Consider the following 19,869-nt stretch of genomic DNA (forward strand, 5'->3'; position numbering starts at 1 on the left):
TTCATCAGACTAAATAGCATGCAAGACCTAATTTGTCTCCGTGATTACCTAGCCATTATCCAATCCTGGGTGTCGACTGACTATCTCAAACTAAACCCATCCAAGACTGGATTCGTCCTCTTGGGTCCACCTGCTAAAAAACAATGTTTCCAGCAATGGCTCAATGATATGCGCCTAGAAGGATTAGATCCACAACTCTCAGGCTCAGCAAATCCTTAGGCTTCCCCATTGATAGCAGCCTGCCCTTGCAGAAACAGTCGACATGAACCAATCAGCCTTGCTCAGAATCACTACCCTTCGAAAAAACAAATGCTTTATCCCAGTGAAAGACTTCTGGATCATAGTGCAAGCCCTTGTGGTCTTGCACATCGATGGGGGAAATTCTCTTCGGACAGGGATCTCTGCTGCTCAATTGACTCCCCTAAAAGAAATCCACCAAGATGCTGCATGTCTTATTGCAGGAGCACAGAAATGTGTCTGAATCACACCCTTCCTACATGAACTACATTGGCTTCCAACGCAAGCCAGGATAACATTCAAGACTGCAGGTATGATCTACAAAGCAGTCATGAGTAGCAAACCAGCATACCTGGCGGCTAAGCGCCACGTATCTGGTGGAACACGCTCCTCGCACAGCAAATAGACAAACCGACTTGAACCACAAGTCGTCCACAAAGAGGACCCGCAAACAAATCCTTCTCTTGTTATGCACCCACCCTCGGAACTAGATCAGCTCGGAATGCCGCCACAATTCTCCAATTCCGCAAATCTCTAAAAACATGCATCTTTCAACAACACCTGACCAAGGACTAATTCCAATGGATGCAGTCCTCACAGCATTGCTCTACTGTTAATAGACGTAAACCCAAATGCTGACTACCCACACTCTTTACAGTGCTCTGCTGCTCTCAAGCTAGGTCCGCGCTTTAAACAAAACATTTCAAAAAGATCCCAAGAAGGGTATGGACAGGTCCTGGAAAACATGCCAGCAAGAACTATTGGAATATAACTGGTCCATTTGTGAAGATAATTGATCTAGTCTAGAGTGCTTGAGATGCTGGGGAATAGACGAATCACACAGTCCTAGCAAACTGAGTGCAAAGTGCAGTATGCCTTAGGTGAGGCCAATTGCGCTATCTCAGCTGAGAGAAAGCGAAGCCTCTTGCTTTGATCAAGATTGACTCAAAATGGTGTACCTTGCCTCGTATGAATCTGGGCCAGCCGACCAGGGTTACTTTGAAAACACGTTTGTCGAACAGACAGCACGTTTCTGGGTACCTTTGTCTTGCTAAAGACGACCCGCACCTCAATTCTATATATTTTTCCAAGTAGACTTTCTGGACTTTTTCCAGTCAGCAAGAAGGCACTGAAGCCACGCATCCCTGGTAATACACAGAACACAATATGTTTTTCCACAAATGAAGAGCAAGGCTGAAGACCGAAATCGGCATCCAGCCACCAGTTTAAGTGAGAGTGCAAGGTAGAACAGCACAATTTTGGCAGAGGTGGAAGAAGGTTTCAGAAGATGTTGCTTCATTGTTTCGGACAGTGCTGCATTTTCAGCTAGAGTTCTGGGACCCTCCGCTGTAAACCATCTACATCATTCTACTGCGTTGTCAGTAAGAGAACAGATGCCAGTTGACCAAGCATATAGAGGAGCTAGCGCAAAAAGGAACGCAGAGCTAAAGGTGCTGGGCAAGGAAGATCTGAGTATCAATTTCTTAGTAGAGGAAAAGCAAAGTGCACCCTCAAATAAATCTCTGAAAACTCAAGGGATGGTTATTCTTTCAGCATTTGGAGGGAATCCACCTTCTAAAAGACCACTTGAGGGACAGCAACTGGTTTATCAAACTCAATCTCAAGGATGCTTACCTCACAATACCCATTGCCCAAATCGCACAGGAAAATCCTATGGTTTGCCCTAGAAGGAAGGAGCTGAGAATTGCGTGCCTGTCATTGGGCTTTCAACAGTGACACGGTGTTTCAACAAGTTGGTGAAGCCAGTTACAGCACGGCTTACAATTCATCTGGATGATGTGATTATGTCACAAAAACCTTAGAAGACCAAGCAAGTGATCTCTTGCAATGTTTGAGGATTCTTATGAACTGGGAAAATTGGAATGGACACCGTCCCAGAGATTGGACTTCATAGGTTTCACAATATACAATAAGAAAGGGATGTTGAGATTCTAACCCAGATAGTAAAAGCAATAAAAAAAGTGTTGAAGACAGCCATGGGGGGAAAAGGCGGAATGCACTCATGGAGTTAACCAGCAGAACACTATTCTGCCGAGGTGGGCAATGTTTCAGCGGATACATGATTCTGGGGGGCAAAAAGACTTGGCAAGTCGATGAAAATTACGGTGGCATCATAGTACATTTCTGAAGGAGGCTGGTTCAGAAATCTTCCTACTGCTAGCTTGGGTATGGTGCCCTTTCCATGTGCATATTTCTTTGTAACTGCCAAAATGGCTCACTATTTCAGCTAGAGGCCAGATCCAGGAGAGAAGATCAATACGTTTCTACAAAACTAGAACCGGTGAGGGACTTATGCATTCTCTCAAATCACTTTGCTAGCAAGATCCTGAAAATGAACAAAGTGAGGAGGGAGCAAGCATCCATAGACACAGTAAAATCCCAGTGGATGTCACAAACTTTGATTCCAGTTCTTCTGGAACTACAGAACCTGAAAATGAACAAAGTGAGGATGGACCTCTGGAACTACAGATTTCTCGTGGATTCTTCCCAGGGGGGGGGGGGGGTCAGTCGATGTTAACAGATCAAGACAAGTCTAAATCAGTCTCTGCAGCCTATATCTTACAAGATTTTTGAAAGGGCTGGAGATTGCCAGGACGTCAATGCTCCTCATTGAATTTTGGGTGCCCATCGAAGCTACAAGCGAACCTGGCGTGTCTGGAGCGGGTGGTGCAGGCCTCCAGATAAGCATCACACCATGTATTTTAACGCATTAAGATCCTGCAAATACCACCACTTTTATCTTTCTGTGTGTATTATTTACACATTATTGGAGGGCAGGTGACTTGACGGAAACCAGAGAGCAGTTGACTTGACAGAAAACAGAGCATCTTGATTGTTATCTGCCTTGTCGGGAAGCATTCTGAAAGACACAGCCGACAGGGAGATAACAAATGGCTCCTTTTGTTTACGTTCTGCCGTGTTTTGTGTCTAGATGCTCATGGAGAGAAATATGCATGCATATTTATTTTGCTTGCATCTTAGGGTACTGTCAGTAATAAGATGGAAAACGCAGTCACAATTATGCTCAACTTTTAAGTGAATACTCCACGCTGGAGTTGCACAAAAGTATTTTTGTGAGTTCCTGTGTTGTGCACATTTATCATCAGGCTGTCTCTACGTAGTGTTCATACATAGTATGTAGCAGAAGGCATTCCACAAATATAATGCATTGTTCATTACACCAATTACAGGTTTCACAGCCTCTTTCAGAACTTCAAGACTACAATTCAAATATTCACACACTGACTATCCAACCTGTGCAAGTGCTGTGACAAAACAAGCAAAAATGTGTTATTTAGTAACTTCCAAGCACTGTGGTTATTATTGCCTCGGTCAAGTTACTGACGGTTCTTCCCAGCGAGTATTTGACCATGAGATTGGTAACATGCAAGGCAAGCTCAGATAGTAAGTTCTCTTCTTTTCCACCGGTGAGAGGGTGCATGGGCTTCTGCACTCTTTGCTTTAACTATTAATTGTGAGCAAAACCTGCTTTCTGTCACAGTGGAACGCTATCACGTGTGAATGATTTAACTTTTTACACGTGTTGTCTGGATGACAGATACTTTTTACTCTTGCGAAGGAGAACTCATTTTCATCCATTGAAATTGCATTTACTCTCAAAGTTTAAAAATAGGGAATAGAATACTCTCACATTAAAATCTTATCTGGGACACTGAGGTGTACATCCAGTTGTTTCAGACCCTTTAGAAGAGCAGGGCGTACATTGGCTTTTAAAAATTGATTAGCAGAATTTGCTGATTACAATTTTCTTGATTAGCAAACAAACTTATTTGATTAGCAATTGTGTACTGATATGTTTAATGTCAATGATGCTATTTCTAGGCAAGACAAAAATAATTAACAATGCAACTTTTTGTGTAGCGCTGAAGTAAGACATTAGCGAAAGGAGTGTCTGTAAAATTTAGCTGCATGAATGGACACACAAATAAATATGAAAGAAATCGCTCTGAAAACTGTTTTCACTGCATGGCTCTGTGCAGCCAAGTGCAGTTGGTGTTGCACAACGCAGTGTCCTGTACATTGTATGCTTCACACATCGTTTGCTGTGTAAGAAGTCCAGATGTTTTGTAAATCCAAATGTTCACTATGTTAAAGGAAAGCCATAGACTGAGACTAATTACGTAGTATGGTGTTGTGGCAGGCAGGGTCATTGTCAACTTCAGGTGAGCAAGATGGCCCTTGCCGGTCATTGATTTCAATTGTTTTCAATGTAGCGTTAAATACCACTTTCAGGGGAGGGCAGGGCCCCTAAATATCCCCAAGCCTGAACCACGTATGCCCAGCGGCAGAATTCCACCCCTGTGCACCCATTAAAGTAGTATTTATCGACATTAGCATTTGGAGCCTCATTTGGGGGTGCTGATACTTTACACATGACATGTCCGTAATTGGAAATAGCCATTTCCAGGACCTGTCTGCGAGACAGGTGAGCGGTCAAGGTGTGGCACTCCAGTGGAGACTTGCACTCGGGCACTGCATCCAAGGACAGGGTAAAGGGTGGGCAGAGGTGCAGCAGCACGGAGTGAAACGTGGACAGATACTTGTAGATTCTGCTTGTGTCCCAGCCTCTCCCGCTGGTGGAAATATATAATGCAATTACAATCTTAGAGCAAAGTGAGCTCTTGGAACTAACAACAGTGCATTTTATTGCAGTACATCTGTAGCTGTGCAGACTGGATGGACTATTGATCACTACTTTGCACAAACATCTAGTTAGCTTTGTATATTAATTAAGTAAGAGGCAAGAAAGTAAGAGATTAGCAGCGTAGATGGGTAGCTGGCAGATAACTTGGCAAACTAGGTGGATTATTGTAGTTTGCTGCCATCTCACTTACAGGGAAGCTGGCATAAAGCAACAGGGTTATAAGATAGAGTGCCAAGGAATTTGGGATCACCTCGTGAGTTGCACAGATTTATGTTAACAAGCAGGTCATTGAACTAGGTTTGCCATCAAATCATTTAGCCGTGTTATGTACGTTTTTAAAAGTGTTCACTCGTCAATATCATGCACCTTCCTCAACAAAATGGAATCTAGTTGACATTTTGGGATTTAGATCCACTAACCTAAACTTTGCTCAAACACCAACCTAAACTTTGCTGAAACACAGACAGACAATGCAGTGTTTCACAATAGCAATACTATAATTACGGACTATGCATCAACGTACACTATTAGGAACGGATCTGAAGGACTCTCTTTAAAAAAATTAAGTTAAGACATAGTGGTCTTTGCCAAACAAAATATAGTTAGCTTAATAAAAGTATACCGATTACTTCTGGTTTGCAATTATTTAGAAAAGAAATAACGTTTCTTGCCTAGCACTCCCACACAAGCCTTTGGCACTCGAGTGGAGGAGATGATTTCTGCTGCACTCTCTCTCCTTTAGCCCCCATGAACTTGCAGTGAACAGAGAAAAGAGCGTGGAGTGAGCCCAGAGGGTGAGACAAGAATGCAGAATAAACTTTGCTTTCATTGAACACGGTATGACACACGTGTCATTTTAATTAGCAAACCTACAGAACTGCTTATTTCACGTCTTGGAAGAGATACTTAATTTCCTCTGTCCCAGGAATGGAACCATTCAGGGCTACAGAATTCAGATCAGCCATTTTAAACAGTCACAACCATATGGAATGTGCTACAGTGGTGGTCGGAAGATATCCTGCAGATGAACTAAATCAATTCGATCTGAGACCACAAGAAACATGATCTTTTTCTGCTTTGGGACGCCAATTTAGTTCTAAAGCTTAAGATTTCCCAGCACCAACCGTTAAAGGGATAGTCCAGTAAAAAAAAAATGTATTTAAAAAATAGATAGGCAACATTAAAAAAAAAAAATACTAGCACTTTTTTTGTAAACTTCCTATGTAAAATTTTGAGCTATTCAAGCTCAAAATTCGCAAAAGCAAGCACATGGGTGCATCCATTTTGTGAAATGGATGCCCGCCTGTGCTGGCTTTTGCGGCACTAATGAAGGAAAAGCCAGCCAGCTGTAGTAAACAAAAGCTACCGCTGGGTGGCTTTTCCTTCATTGGTGCTGTACGCGGAAGACGGGGACCGGAGACCAGAGCAGGAAAGCTGCAGCTGAATCTCGGTAAGAGCTATTTATTTATGTTTTAAAATAAGCAATAGCTGCGGTTTTTTTTCTAAGTTTTCCGGGCTGGAGGAGCCCGGAAAACATAGAAATAAAACCGCAGCTTTAAAAACGTATTTATGTTTGACCGCAGCTTTAAAAACGTATTTATGTTTGAAAACGCTGCGGTTTTTCTTTCCAAGTTTCTCAGGCTCGGAGGAGCCCGAGAAACTCGGAAAGAAAAACCGCAGCGTTTTCAAACACAACCGCGTTGTGTTTCTGCCTGCTGTGGCTATCACTTTGGGTCTCCGGTGCTCCCCCAGGGGAGCGCCGGAGACCCAAAGTGAAAGCCAAGGCAGGCAGAAACACAACGCGGTTGTGTTTACATGCCGCGGTGCTTCTGCCTACAGCTGATTTCCCATTTGGGGCTCTCGGGCTCCCCACGGGGGCCCCGAGAGCCCCAAATGGGAAATGCTAAATGCTGCAGTGTTTCTGCCTAAATCTGATTTCCCATTTGGGGCTCTCGGGCCCCCCGTGGGGAGCCCGAGAGCCCCAAATGGGAACGCAGATTTAGGCAGAAACACTGCAGCATTTAGCATTTCCCATTTGGGGCTCTCCCTGGGGGAGCACCGGAGACCCAAAGCGATAGCCACAGCAGGCAGAAACACAACGCGGTTGTGTTTGAAAACGCTGCGGTTTTTCTTTCCGAGTTTCTCAGGCTCCTCCGAGCCAGAGGAGCCTGAGAAACTTGGAAAGAAAAACCGCAGCGTTTTCAAACACAACGTTGTATTTATGTTTGCAGTCGCTTCAAAAGCGACTGTATTTTTAAAGCTGCGGTTTTATTTCTAAGTTTTCCGGGCTCCTCCAGCCCGGAAAACTTAGAAAAAAAAACGCAGCTAGTGCTTATTTTTTTAAAAAAATAAATAGCACTTACCGAGATTCAGCTGCAGCTTTCCTGCTCTGGTCTCCGGTCCCCGTCCTCTGCGTACAGCACCAATGAAGGAAAAGCCACCCAGCGGTAGCTTTTGTTTACTACAGCTGGCTGGCTTTTCCTTCATTAGTGCCGCAAAAGCCAGCACAGGCGGGAATCCATTTCACAAAATGGATGCGCCCATGTGCTTGCTTTTGCGAATTTTGAGCTTGAATAGCTCAAAATTTTACATAGGAAGTTTAAAAAAAAAAAAGTGCTAGTATTTTTTTTTTAATGTTGCCTATCTATTTTTTAAATAACATTTTTTACTTGACTATCCCTTTAAGAGCTGAACGTTTTATCAGCTGAGCTTTCTGTCTTAGGTCTGAAATCACATAGAAGAGTATCAGATCTTAGGGCCCTTGAAGTCTTGAGTAGCAGTTTTTTTGCTGAGGGTTTAATATTTTGAAGCATACCAAAGATAATTCCATGTCAATTTTGTAGCTATTATTTCACAGAAAATCTGCATCTGTGCGCAGAAGAAGCTTAATCCAGCATGAAAGAGAAAAGAGGGACAAACGTGTAGGTGTATCCAAGCTGCTAATTACATTAAGGAATCCTTTGTGTCTTCGTCCTCACCCACAATATCCCAGTCGCTTCCATGGGTTATGGCAAAAGCTAGCATAGATGTGTCAGTGTTTGATGTGCACCCAGTCAGAGGAACCATAACTTCAAAGGCCTTTACAGAAGGAGCTAGGCTAGATGACATCCTAAGGTTGGCAGATCGGTCAAAAGATTCTACTTTTACACATTTTTATGCAAGCCTATTATGGAGGCGGCTGTCTTGGTGTTTAGATTCACTGTAGCATAATGCGTGCCTCCGGTCTGGACATGTTTTGATACAATGAAAGAGCAAGCCAAGCATTAACGGCCCCACCCACAATTAATGGTAAATGCTATCCAAGGGTCGGATGTAAGTTAATTGCATGCCGTGGATAATTTGATACCCGTCCACTGATTGAATCTTTTGGTTTTAGGAGCTTCGCAGAAGACTGTAGGATGACGGAGGGAAAAGCTTGGAAGTGTTTGAACTCCAGTTCATCCAGTCAGTTAAGAATTGACCGGGATGGGTTTTTGAGGTCGAGTTGTGGACAGCACTCATGCTCAAATTAAACATCAGGAAAGCAAAGAAAGAGGAAGGACTGGGCGGGGGGGGGGAGCACAAGGGCTGGTGGTTGTTGCCTTAGGAGAGAAGTGTAGGCTCGGGCATGCTTTGATATTGGAGGTCTCGCTGGACTACTCCGAACGCCATTGCTTACTGGGTTTGTACTAATTTGAGTTCAATATTGTTTTTGTTTTGTTCATGGCTGCAAAGTTGAGTAAAGAAAGTGAAGCATAATGCTCGCCTCGATGTCTTTATTAAAATAAAGATGGCGCTATTCTAGTCACTGTGAACTTTATTACGATAGCAAGCAGTATACGGTTAAGTCAACTGCAGCGCAGCACAACTGGCTTTCACAGTTGTTAGGCTACTCACTACAGAATCAGTGGAGTACCGATAAGTGTCACTATTCAGCATTTTTGAAACTTCACTGTATTTTCTCTATGGCCACTTGGCAGGCTGCCGCCAGGCTCCCACAATCAGTCTGAAGATTTCAGGGCATCTCACAGGAATAATTCTGTGTAATTTTAGCACCAACTCTAAGCAGTGGGCTGCTAGTAGACTGCCCCACTTTGGAACTGAGGAAAACAAGGTTATTCAAACACCCGTCCTGTGAAAGAATGGCCATCTGGTGAGGGCAGGAAATTCTGAGCCATTTGTTTTAATATATAATGATGGCGGTAATTCTGCTCCTGAAAGGGAGGTCTGCAAATCACACTCCTGCCCCACTTCAATACATGATTTATGCCAAAACTACAGTGCATTTGCTGAAAAGGCCTCCTGGCACCATCAGCGCCAGCCCTGCAGTGACATAGGGAATAGTCAAAGATATCATGGAATTGCTGACTGCTGCTGGAATCGATAGTACATGCAGACAGAGGTGGCTTTTTAATCTTCCGCACCTCTGTTTCCAAATGTTATAATTGTATGATTAGTCAATCTAGTTTTATACCAAATGATCAAGAGATGCTTTTTGAAATTCAGATTTCATGATTTTTCCACACATTTTTAAACAATGGGGTGTATATACCTAGTAATCTGTCGATCATCAAAAATATTGACCAAATTGGCATCAACAGAAGAGACAGAAGGCGGGATGGTGGGTGGGGTGGGAAAATTGTTCTCCTCCCCTCAAACCAATATGACAACATGGGCAATTATTTACTTTCAAAACACTCCCATTGAAGTTCGAGATGTCCCTTTTGCCTTAAATTCTACACTTTACTCAAAACTATGAAATAATCTTCCTCGTAGGCCCATAGTCTCACACTAGAGAGGAGCCGAGGAGAGGGGGTTGGGAAATTAAAATAAAAACGAGTGTGTGGAGGGGGGGTACCCTACAGGTTATGTAGAACGCGGGCTGAGATCAGAGATTGTCTGCGCCCCCCGCCCCGGCCCGCCCACTTGGGCCACTCCAGTCAGTCCTGGGGCAGACATGTCAGTGGTTCTGTGATAAAGTAAGTTCTTTGCTTACTCTAAGAAGTGTATATAAGAATAATTCTCTCATGTATTAACCCTCAACCTACATGAAGCTGCAGGATATATCACTAAAGTATATGGACTTTATTACTACAAAAGGCTGCCAAACCTGGGTGTGTGGGGGGTGGGGGGACAAATAGTGGTCAAGTCAAGAATAGTGTGATTAATCCTACAGATTCCTCACTAATTCCCTGCCTAAATTCTACTCCCAGGTGGTCAGGGAATGGCAGATGCTTTCTGATCCCGACCTTGGAGGTGGTGTTCTGCAGGAGATCACCGGGAAGGAGAAAAGGCCCAGGGGAAGAAGGGGACTCTGTGGGATGAGACACAGTATCTGTTTTTCCGATAAGGAGGACAACTCTACAATGCCAAAGTATTCTATACCTTGTTGCAATAATCATCTTGATCTTCAACAAGATCTGCCTGCAAGCAGGGGTGAATATTATAAAACTTGTTTAAAAAATCTTGAAACTTGGCAATCAAGCTTGGTGATTAATTCCTATGAAATTCCTTTAAAGAATATTGGGAGGAATAAAGGTGTGTTTAAAAGTGCAAATCAAGCTCAGAAAACAAACTTTGTCATTAGGTACTTAAAAGTCCAATAATTCCTTGAGTACTGGGACGAGGAAGAGGTGCAATGTTGCAGGAGACTGCACTCAAACATTAATCCCAATGACCCACACCTGAGGGAGACGGAGAGGCTTAAAAAGCCTAGCAGCAGTAAGACGGAGCAGTGCGACTCATGAAAGCAGCCCATACTGTGGCTGTACGAGAGATAAGATGCTGGGACTCTTGTGTGGCAGATTGCAGCTGCCGGTCCTGAGAGTGTCTGTGCCTCCCAGAGTTGGAAGAGCAGAGGTCAAACAATGGGAAGAGTGCAGGAAAGAAGCTTGCCCGTTGGAGAGCCGTGTTGCAGAGGTTGCGCAGCAGGAAGCGAAGGCAAAGGAAGATTTCTTTCCCCGAGAGGCCGTCTGAGGTGGCTGCAGTGCACTCGAGGAGATCAGATCATCTCCTGAGCAAGGGATGCTCCAAATACAGGTGGCACAGGCAAAGGCCGACAGAAGGAAGCAGAATGCCGAGAGGCGGGAAGTCATCAAAGCAGAAGTCCTGCGAACGACGACTGAAATGGAGGCACGTGGCTTAACCGGTGAGTTCACATGTTTGTAGTGACCCCGGAGCGCGCAATTCTCCCATGCATGGCTCATGCAGGCGTTTGGTGAGTGAGCAACGCTCGAGTAGTTGTGACAGGAATTTTGAATACCGAACAATTCGACAGACGCAGATAGAGCACGCACGTAGAAGGGAAAGTGATTACCAAGGTGAAATCAAATCTGTAACGCAAAACAATAGTTTTTAATCAAGGCTTATAACTGTAATGTTAAAGGTGCGAATCTGTGGAAAAACTAGCAAACCAAGGGGGCAATATTGTTAAAAGCTAAAACCTACAAGCATTGCCCAAGCCAAGAGAGACTAAAACAGGCACGAGCAGTTTAGTCAACATTGCCAACAGCAGAAGAGGGCTAATGATAGTTCTGCAGAGGGGGGATACTTATTGTCCATACTTTGTCGAACATTTGGTGCGATGCCGGTAGAAACTGACATTGCCAAAGACAGGGGAGAAGCAGAAAGAAACCCCATCCTGGATGTCATTGGTTACTGGTGTGGTGGAGAAAAAAAAGAGTGGCAAAAGGCTGCCCTTGTGGAGAAGAGATTTCCAGAGGGAGCAGAGCATCATTTGTAAAAGAATATTAAAAAGAGTGCCAATGGGATTCTCGTTTACCCTGAAAAGTTGTTGCAAGTGCTGAAGCTACAATTTATGAACCTCTTGTCAGCTGAGCTAAACCACAAAACCACTGTTGTTGTGAAATGTTGGTCGGGCAGGGGAGTATACCCGGATGACAAACCTTTGGAGAAGTAAGCCTGGCATGGGAGTAAACCAGGTGGAAGTTGTACGGAGTAGCTCTGACAGAGACCATTTATGTTGTTTGTGGTGCTAAAAGAAATGCAGATTAAAGCTGTTGGAAAGAAACTAGATTTCTTTTGAATATATTTGTTGAGGCAAAAATCACCGTCGCCAAGACAATTACTGCTGCTATTTATGAACTGAACTTGTTCAAGGGAGGAGGAAAAGCCTTATACTTGTGTGTTGGAACTTTACGCTGAAGTTGAAGTTGCATAAGACTGTAGGAACTTTTATTGAAATCCAGGATTTCCTTGTGTTCTTTTTTTGAACTGTGTCACAGAATAACATTAAAACCTGAATAAGGGAAATTCGCCCAGATTGCGAATTCAATGATTTGTTATTTTGAACTGCCATGCATTTCCATATTCATTTGTTATATGTATAAGTGTGAGGGACAGAGGAAATCCTGAATTCATTTTAGGCTGGGAAAACCTTATCAGGGTCAAATTAATGAGGCGTTCACCCAACCTTTAAAATATAATAAAATGGCATTTGTTGAGAAAACGTAGAGTCATGCAGGGGCTTAACCCCTACCAGCATCCTTTGCCAACACTTGCCCTCAGGCCCCCTTCCCCAGACCATCCCAACTTGGTCTTCCCCGTCTACTGCACTCAACCTCCCTTTCCCTAGCACTTGCCACCTTGGCCCACCCAGCATTTGCCCGCCTCCACCCATGGGGGTATCCCACGCCTGCACTTCTCCTTCTACCCCCTGCACGTCCCACCTTGTCATGCACTTGCATGGTAGGATTGTCACAAGGCCGATATAACCTCTTTTGTTGTTCCACTATTGGATTCCCATGTCCCTACGCCCAACCCTCCACCTTGTCTTGTGGCGCCTGGAAACACCCGTGTATAGGCACCATAGAAACGTCCAATCAAATAAAAAAGGGGCCTCGGGGAGGCTAAAATGGCTAAGAATCACCAAATGGGGCGAAATGGGTCTGGCCAGCTAAAGGGTTTGGGGAAACAAAAGAGGACAAAGGGTACCTGGAGGAGAAACAAAGTAACTTGAATTTGCTGCTGCCTGAGAGCACCAGTAGAAAGTGTTTGAGTCCTGCCCCAGCCAATAAATGAGGTTGTGGGGCGGGACAAGCAGCCATGAGGCAGGGCCCGCTAAACAGGCAGAGGCACTCTTTTAAGTGCTGTTGGCACACTTACAGGAAGGCGTCTTTTTTTCTAAATCTAAAAAGGATTGGGCGAGCACAAGGCGGGGTCAGGCCAGAGCCCTAGGTGGGCCTCAGGTCGGCCAGAGCCCAGAGTCCCGCCAGACTCTAATTTACTTACTTAAAAAACTAGGTATATTGACTTTTTCAAGATCTGTTTAAAGTCTGCATAGACAGAGATTGGTTTGTGCTCTGGAAATAGAATTAATGGCAAAATGGAAAACATGCAATGGACGTGCGAACCCAAACTCAGTACGGATACACACATAGCTCTCAACTCTCACGCTTTTGGCGGGTGTCACCCGCCTTGTAAACAGCTGACTCACCCGCCAATCCTCCAGCACGCCCATTCATTTCAATGGGCGTCTCACCCGCCAAAACTAAAATCGGGTGTTTTCACCCGCCTTCACGACCCAAATGGTTGAGAGCTATGTACACTTCAACTTTGCATTGCTGTCTGAACAGATCGGGTGAGACAGTGTCAGCTGGTAAATAAGAGTTTTCTACGATAAAGATTACTTGGGATAACTAAGAGACAAGCACGCCCCTTGCATGTTATACTGTTTCCCCGGCTACAGATGGAAATATTATAACTGGTACTTTTCTAAGCTTTGGTAAGGGAGGTAGTTTTACGCTTCAAGTCAGAACCAAGGTACATTTATATATTCGATATGCAATAACGGCGATCAAGGTACTGACTCGCTATTGCCATAACATTTAAAACTCAAATGAAACGAAGAGGAAAGGGGGAGGGTATACTGCCATTACATATGGCATTGCTAAATATTGCTGTATGAGGCAGACCACTGCTGACTACTTATGGGCCACAAATCCAGCACTAGCTCTTCAAAATAATGCACTCTGGGATTTGTAGTTTGGATCACTTAAACTGAAGCGATTAGATGTATGTACCGGATTACATGGCTTTTATAATGAACTCTCTTTTGCTGCCGTCAATTAATAAAAGTGTTACCAAACAGCCAGACCTGCAGACAAAATAAAGCATCCGTACTTTTTTCAGCGTGTATATTATAACACCAGAGACCCCTGCGTTCCATGGGAATCAGACGTACATAACACAAACACTTGGGGGGCGGAGGCAGTAAATTAAGGTTAATGTAAGGCACCTGCACTTATTTGAGTTGCACCCGTGAGCCGTTGGTTTGCTGATCCTGCACCAGCGCTGCTGGGCATGCCTGTACCAACGGGTAACGTGCCTTCTTCAAATCCGAGAATTGGACCCTAGCGACGCTCCGCCTCCTCCTGGTCACGTGAGTCTCACGTTACGTTGAAATCACGCACGCCTGCCTACGTCACCGCTTGAGCCTCGGCGTGTGCTGAAGGGCGCTAAACTTCCAGTGTGGTTGCAGCAGCGGGAGAGTAGGTGCCAGGGTGGATACATGCCAACATTCAGATACACTGGGGAGGGAGATTTCCACAGTGAAATCGGGAGATGCATATTTCCCCATAGAAATCCATTGGGGCTAAAGTTATTGTAGGCGGGGACCTGTGAAAAATAGCAATATTTTTCACCTAAAAATCGGGAGGGTTGGCATGTATGAGGGTGACCAAAGCAATAGTGGCTGAGAACTAAACATTGGAACGTGTGCAGCTAACTATGCCACACGTGTTAGCACAGGGGAGAGATAAGATATCAAATAAAGTGTCTCAACTGAACATTCCCATTGGATTTCATTGGCCTTATAATTATTTTAGGAGGGAGCAGGGCTGGACTGGGAACTAAAAGAGGCCCTGGAAATAATTACTGGGGACCAAAAGAGGCCCTGGAAATAAAGTTCAAAATGGCCCTATATGACACATTTTCAGCAAGCCCAATGCTTTTCCTATGAGAAAATTTGGAAATACCACAGAAAAGAGGCCCAGGGTGCAGAGGCTCACCGGGAAATCTCCAGAGTTCCCTAAAGGCCAGTCCACCCCTGGGAGGGAGAAAGAAAAACATTCTTGCAAGAAAAATCGTGAGGGTTGGCGACAAAGGCATTTCCACTGTCAATGTTTGGTAAACCACTTTCCACTTTGGCAGTTGTGGTACTGTGAAGAATGGCAGAATACTTGTTTTCTTTGGACGCGTGGTGATTTGACTAGGGCTAGGTGGGTAGGAGGCTATCTGCATTTTTACTGCAGAGCAGATTAGCGGGTGATGGGAGGGATTTGGCCTGTGTAGACGTTCTGGTTTTGGCATTTATCCTGTAGTGGGGTAGACTTCAGTTTTTGAAACGTGTGGTCCTTTGCACAGGAGTGGAACGCCCAGGGCATACATGCCAACCCCTCCTGGTGTAGATGGGAGGGACATCATTTAGTTATTTTTTTACTTTCTCCCTTATAAAATTCCAATCCTAATGCAACCCAATGGGAAACATGTATTCTCCTGCTTTCTGTGAGGAAAATCTCCCTCCAGGTGCTAACATTTTTTGGCATGTATGGTCCTGTGTAGAGGAGGGGTTCAGACTGTGCAGATGGGGTATTAGGCGGCGGTCGAAGTGTACAAGAGCTAAAGGGTTCCTCAAATTTCTGGTAACATTTAAATCCTTCCCTTTTTGTTTGCAAAGAACCGTCCCTAAACATAGGGTCACAGTGGGAGTGAACTCAAGGGTAGAATGGTCCCATACTTTTGGGAAAAATCCACCATCATTCCCTTACTTTGTCACCCAGAGCACCATTCCAGTATGGTAGGGAAGGGCAATTTTTTTTCTTTTCCCCTACTGGGGATTCAAAATTGGGTCCTGCTGGTAACACCCTATTATCACATCTCACTGAGCTATCTCGCTCGCAGGATTGCTTTTGTTTATTTGAATGAACTGCTTGTGACCTAGCCACCATTCCGAGTCTCTACAAAGTCCCGCTCGGCAGTGATCCGTGTTTGATCTCTGCAATTGAGCATGAGTTGCTGCAGACACAGCTGTTTGTACAGGTAATGGGAGGGGTGGCTATAGTCCTGGGCATGACCCTTAAGATGTGCAAATGGTGGGTGATTGGAATGGGGGGTACATACAGCTGATTGTTGTGGGGGGAGTATGACTGAAATTAATGTTTTTTTCCAAAGTCTTGATAGTACTGTTGTAAAACACAGGGTTGTGGAGTGCAGGAAACGCAGTGTCCCAGTATGGGGTTTTAATTGGTGGAGGGTGAGTATATGGTCTTGTCGGGGGGGATTCTGCCGGGGTCGGCCGGGCCGTCCGCAGACCTCCGGGCAGGGAGGCCCCAACTCCTCCCGTGTATATCTCGGATCGAGACAGAGTATGAGGCACACACAAGGAGCAAGGCAACTTCTGTCGTTTATTATGCAAACGGCAGGGATGGGTCAAGGAGCGTACGCGTTCGTCCTGACACACACACAATAGTGGGGCTCGCAGGCCCTTTTTACTACATTATGACGCGCTACTTGCGTCATTCCAAAAAGTTACCAAAAGAACCTATCGCCACTCTTGATTGGTTGCTCGAGTGGTGGGGTTAGTATAGTACGCATATAGAGAATGATATTAGTGGTTAAGATGTAGTCAGGTGGTATATCTGGGTTGTCCCTACAATTAGATACATAAGAATTGTTACATGAAGACCCCTGAGGATTGGCTAACGTTACTGACGTCTGAGATAAGAACCTCATGTTCTGATTGGTGCATTCGTGAGCTCCCCAGCCTGGGACCACCGTTGTTCCCAGCACACGGTGCACCTGTGGTTGCAACAGTGTTTCAGTATGGGTACGTGCAGGCAATGTGAGGATTTATTCATAGGTGGGAGACTGACCGTTCCCACTGTAGCAGGTGTCCATTGAGCCTTTCAAGTGTGTCGGCCTGCGTCTCGTAGCGAGGTACCCAGACGCCTTTTCTCTCCTGGGTTTTGGCATCTCGTCAGGTTCGGCTTGGTCACGTGGGGAGGGACCGTGTTTGAGGCATAATTCTGCACAATTAATATTGTTTTTCCACTGTATGTCTGGTTTAATTTGCAGATATGATTTTAACATTGGTACGTGGAGTGCGAGGTTGCAACATCGTGCCTTTGAAGATTTGTTTCTTGACTGTGGGTTTGCAACATTACGACCTTGGCTGGTTGCTCCACTGGGTTCTTTCTGCAGGCTCAGCAACCTGACTTTTGCTTTGTTAATGTCCACGGGAACTCTTGCTTGGGGCCTACTTGGGCCTGGTGTACGAGTAATCCATTTAGTGCATGGATGCTTTAGGTTATAGTGGCATACAGTTTCATGGCCAGTATCGTGTTTCCATTATATCTCTCATGATGGTAACGGGTTTCAAGAGAAGCGTGAGCAAGCGTTATAAATGAGCTCATGGTGCGTCTTGCGTTTCTGCATTCTGAAAGCCTATGTAAAAATAATAAAGATGCACGTCCGTGAATAAGCCTGTCGCCTACGTCAGAGCACTGAGTATGTTCTTCGTGTAGATTGGTGTGGAAATGTTCAGCGTGTATAATAGTTCAGCGGTGCTTCCCGTTATCTAGGTCGTCATGGCATCTCTAACGATGTGTAGATTTCAGTCTAGTTGGTCCGTGCCGCAGGTGTCGGCATGGCCAGTGCGGGCTGTTGGGCAGGCAGATGGACACATCCGTATGTTTCTGTACCAGGGTATTTGGTCATCTGGTAAATGGGCAAACTCTTCTCGTGGCGGGTGTCTGGGCCGCGACCCTCTAGGCCAAGCGCGAGAGGTGAAGGACGGGAGTCTGGTTTTCCATTCTCCCACTTCAGTCCCCCCTCTGGTCGACTTGTCGACCACAAACATATTCTTCTCGTTATCTCCTCTTACTCTCCATATCTTGGTTATCCCTCCGAGATGTCCATAATGGTTTACGTGATCTTCAAATGACCAATACATGTATTCGCATGTTCCTCCAGGAGTACAGTACACCCATCTTCCTATGTAGCTCCTAGGGTTCCTTGGGTTCTCGATCTTCACTGATGGTGGGTCTAGATGATTGGCGATGATTTGGGTGCGCAACTTCTCCCTTTCGTGTATTATCACACCTGTGTGCTGGCCGTCATCCGCTGGCATCAAGGGGTGCATTCCCACCATTTCCAGCAACTCATCAGTTGAGCGCGCCTTCCGGGCTTTCCAAAATCTAATTATTATCAGTGCAGCTCCAGCCAAAATAGCACATCCCACTATTATTTTCAGTCCATCTGACAGCCAAGATGGCATCCATGACCATAATAGTGAAAACCAGCTTTTATCCTTGTTTACGCCGTTACTTTCGTCCATCATTTTGGAGTGCATCTGGGCCAATTGTGAAACTGCTTCTGTTAGTGTACCATTGTCGGCATCGTTGGCAGGTATGAACGTGCAGCATGATTGTCCTATCTTTGCACAAACTCCTCCTTCCATTGCTGTGAGAAGGTCCAATACATATCTGTTCTGTAGTGCTACCATCCTTACAGCTCGCAGCTCCTCTTTAATTGCGTTAAACCCATTTACTGTCGAATTTATGGTCATCATTAGTTCCCATCTGGTTATTTGCAGCCATTTTGCGTTTGCGTATGCCTGCAGTCCCGGATGTATTATTGAGGAGAAGAACATTGCTGCTCTGCTGAATAGTCTGTGTTCTGGCGGTATTGAGGTTAGTTCCGTTTCCGACCTTCCCCACAGATAATTTCCTGTTAATGGCTCTCCTTGTCTTTTTCTCCTGTTTAGGACAGTATCATTGCTGTTTGTCCTGTTTTCTTGCTCCTTCTGGAGTTGTGCAGATCTCTTTCTTCTCCTGTCTCCTTCATCCATTTTCGGAAATTTCGCCACATCGACATGCTTTTTAGGTACCACTAGTGATGGTACATTGACGTGTACCATTGTGCACACACCACTCCACAGGGGAGGCAGTGTATGATATGCCTTTTCTCCGCAGGCCCAATAATGGTCCATTATTACTGCTGTTCCCGCTCCCCCCTCAGGTAACTCCATCACACTTGCACAATTGGTGTTATATCCCACGTCCACCTCTCCTTTATGCTGGTAACATACTTTGGGCGCAGTCAATGGTAATATAGTTATCGGGTCTTCATCTTCTTCTACCCACGTGAGCATTGGTACGTACTTGATCCATGTCGTCCAACATCGATGATTGTGTGTCTCGATGGTTGAGATAGTTTCTTTTGTTACCATGTTGCTGCCAACCACTCCTATCTCCCAGCTGGTACCCAGGAACACCTTTCCTGTTATCGTCAGTAATGGCCTCTCCCAGCATCCTTGTTTACCCGGAACTTCCGTGGCGTACCAATCACATGGTAGATACTGCAGTGTTACCTTCTTTGTTTCTCCTTTTTCAGGGCCACTTGTTATGTATCTGAATGCTTCAGCATGTAAACTGGTCTTGTGATAACTCAGATAGGTCTTGAGGAAGTTGTTTTCATATGGGTATGAGTCTCGTGTTTTCCATGTCATGTGCACTACTGTTCCTTGGAATCTTCCTTTCGTTTGGAACAGGGCCAAATATATTATGCACTGTGCTGTTTTTTCATCTATTTCTGTGGCAACAAATGTTCGTGAAGCGCTCATGGCGTATGGTATTAATGAGCAAACGTAACAGCTATCCTCAGTTGTCTGCTTACCAATGCGGGTCATGTGCTGGTACCATATGTTGTTTGTGACGTGTGCTGAATCTTGTACATAATTATCAATACCTTTATTGTCTGAGTATGTGCTGCGTTTAACTTTATTTCGCTTTTGTTCATTGTTACTGTTACCACCTGACGTAACACCTGTTGCAGCAGGGAGGTGGGGTACATTAGGTTTGGGTGCAGCAAAAAAACTCATAGCATAGCTGTACTGCCATACAGAGGCAGCCAAAACTCCGGTGATCATAAAAATCCCTATTATTTTT

General features: G+C 44.9%; 1 protein-coding gene across 1 annotated transcript in view; it reads right to left on the reverse strand.

Moving 5' to 3' along the window:
* Window positions 1-14,289, reverse strand: part of RNF26 (ring finger protein 26) — a 32,618-nt gene extending 18,329 nt beyond the window's left edge. The window contains exon 1 of the mRNA XM_069614366.1: window positions 14,160-14,289. The gene's annotated coding sequence lies outside the window, so the exon portion shown is untranslated. The remainder of the gene's footprint in view (window positions 1-14,159) is intronic.
* Window positions 14,290-19,869: the final 5,580 nt, after the last annotated feature.

The sequence above is a fragment of the Ambystoma mexicanum genome, chromosome 9 (assembly GCF_040938575.1).
Source record: "Ambystoma mexicanum isolate Mex_15411 chromosome 9, UKY_AmexF1_1, whole genome shotgun sequence".
NCBI lineage: Eukaryota > Metazoa > Chordata > Amphibia > Caudata > Ambystomatidae > Ambystoma > Ambystoma mexicanum.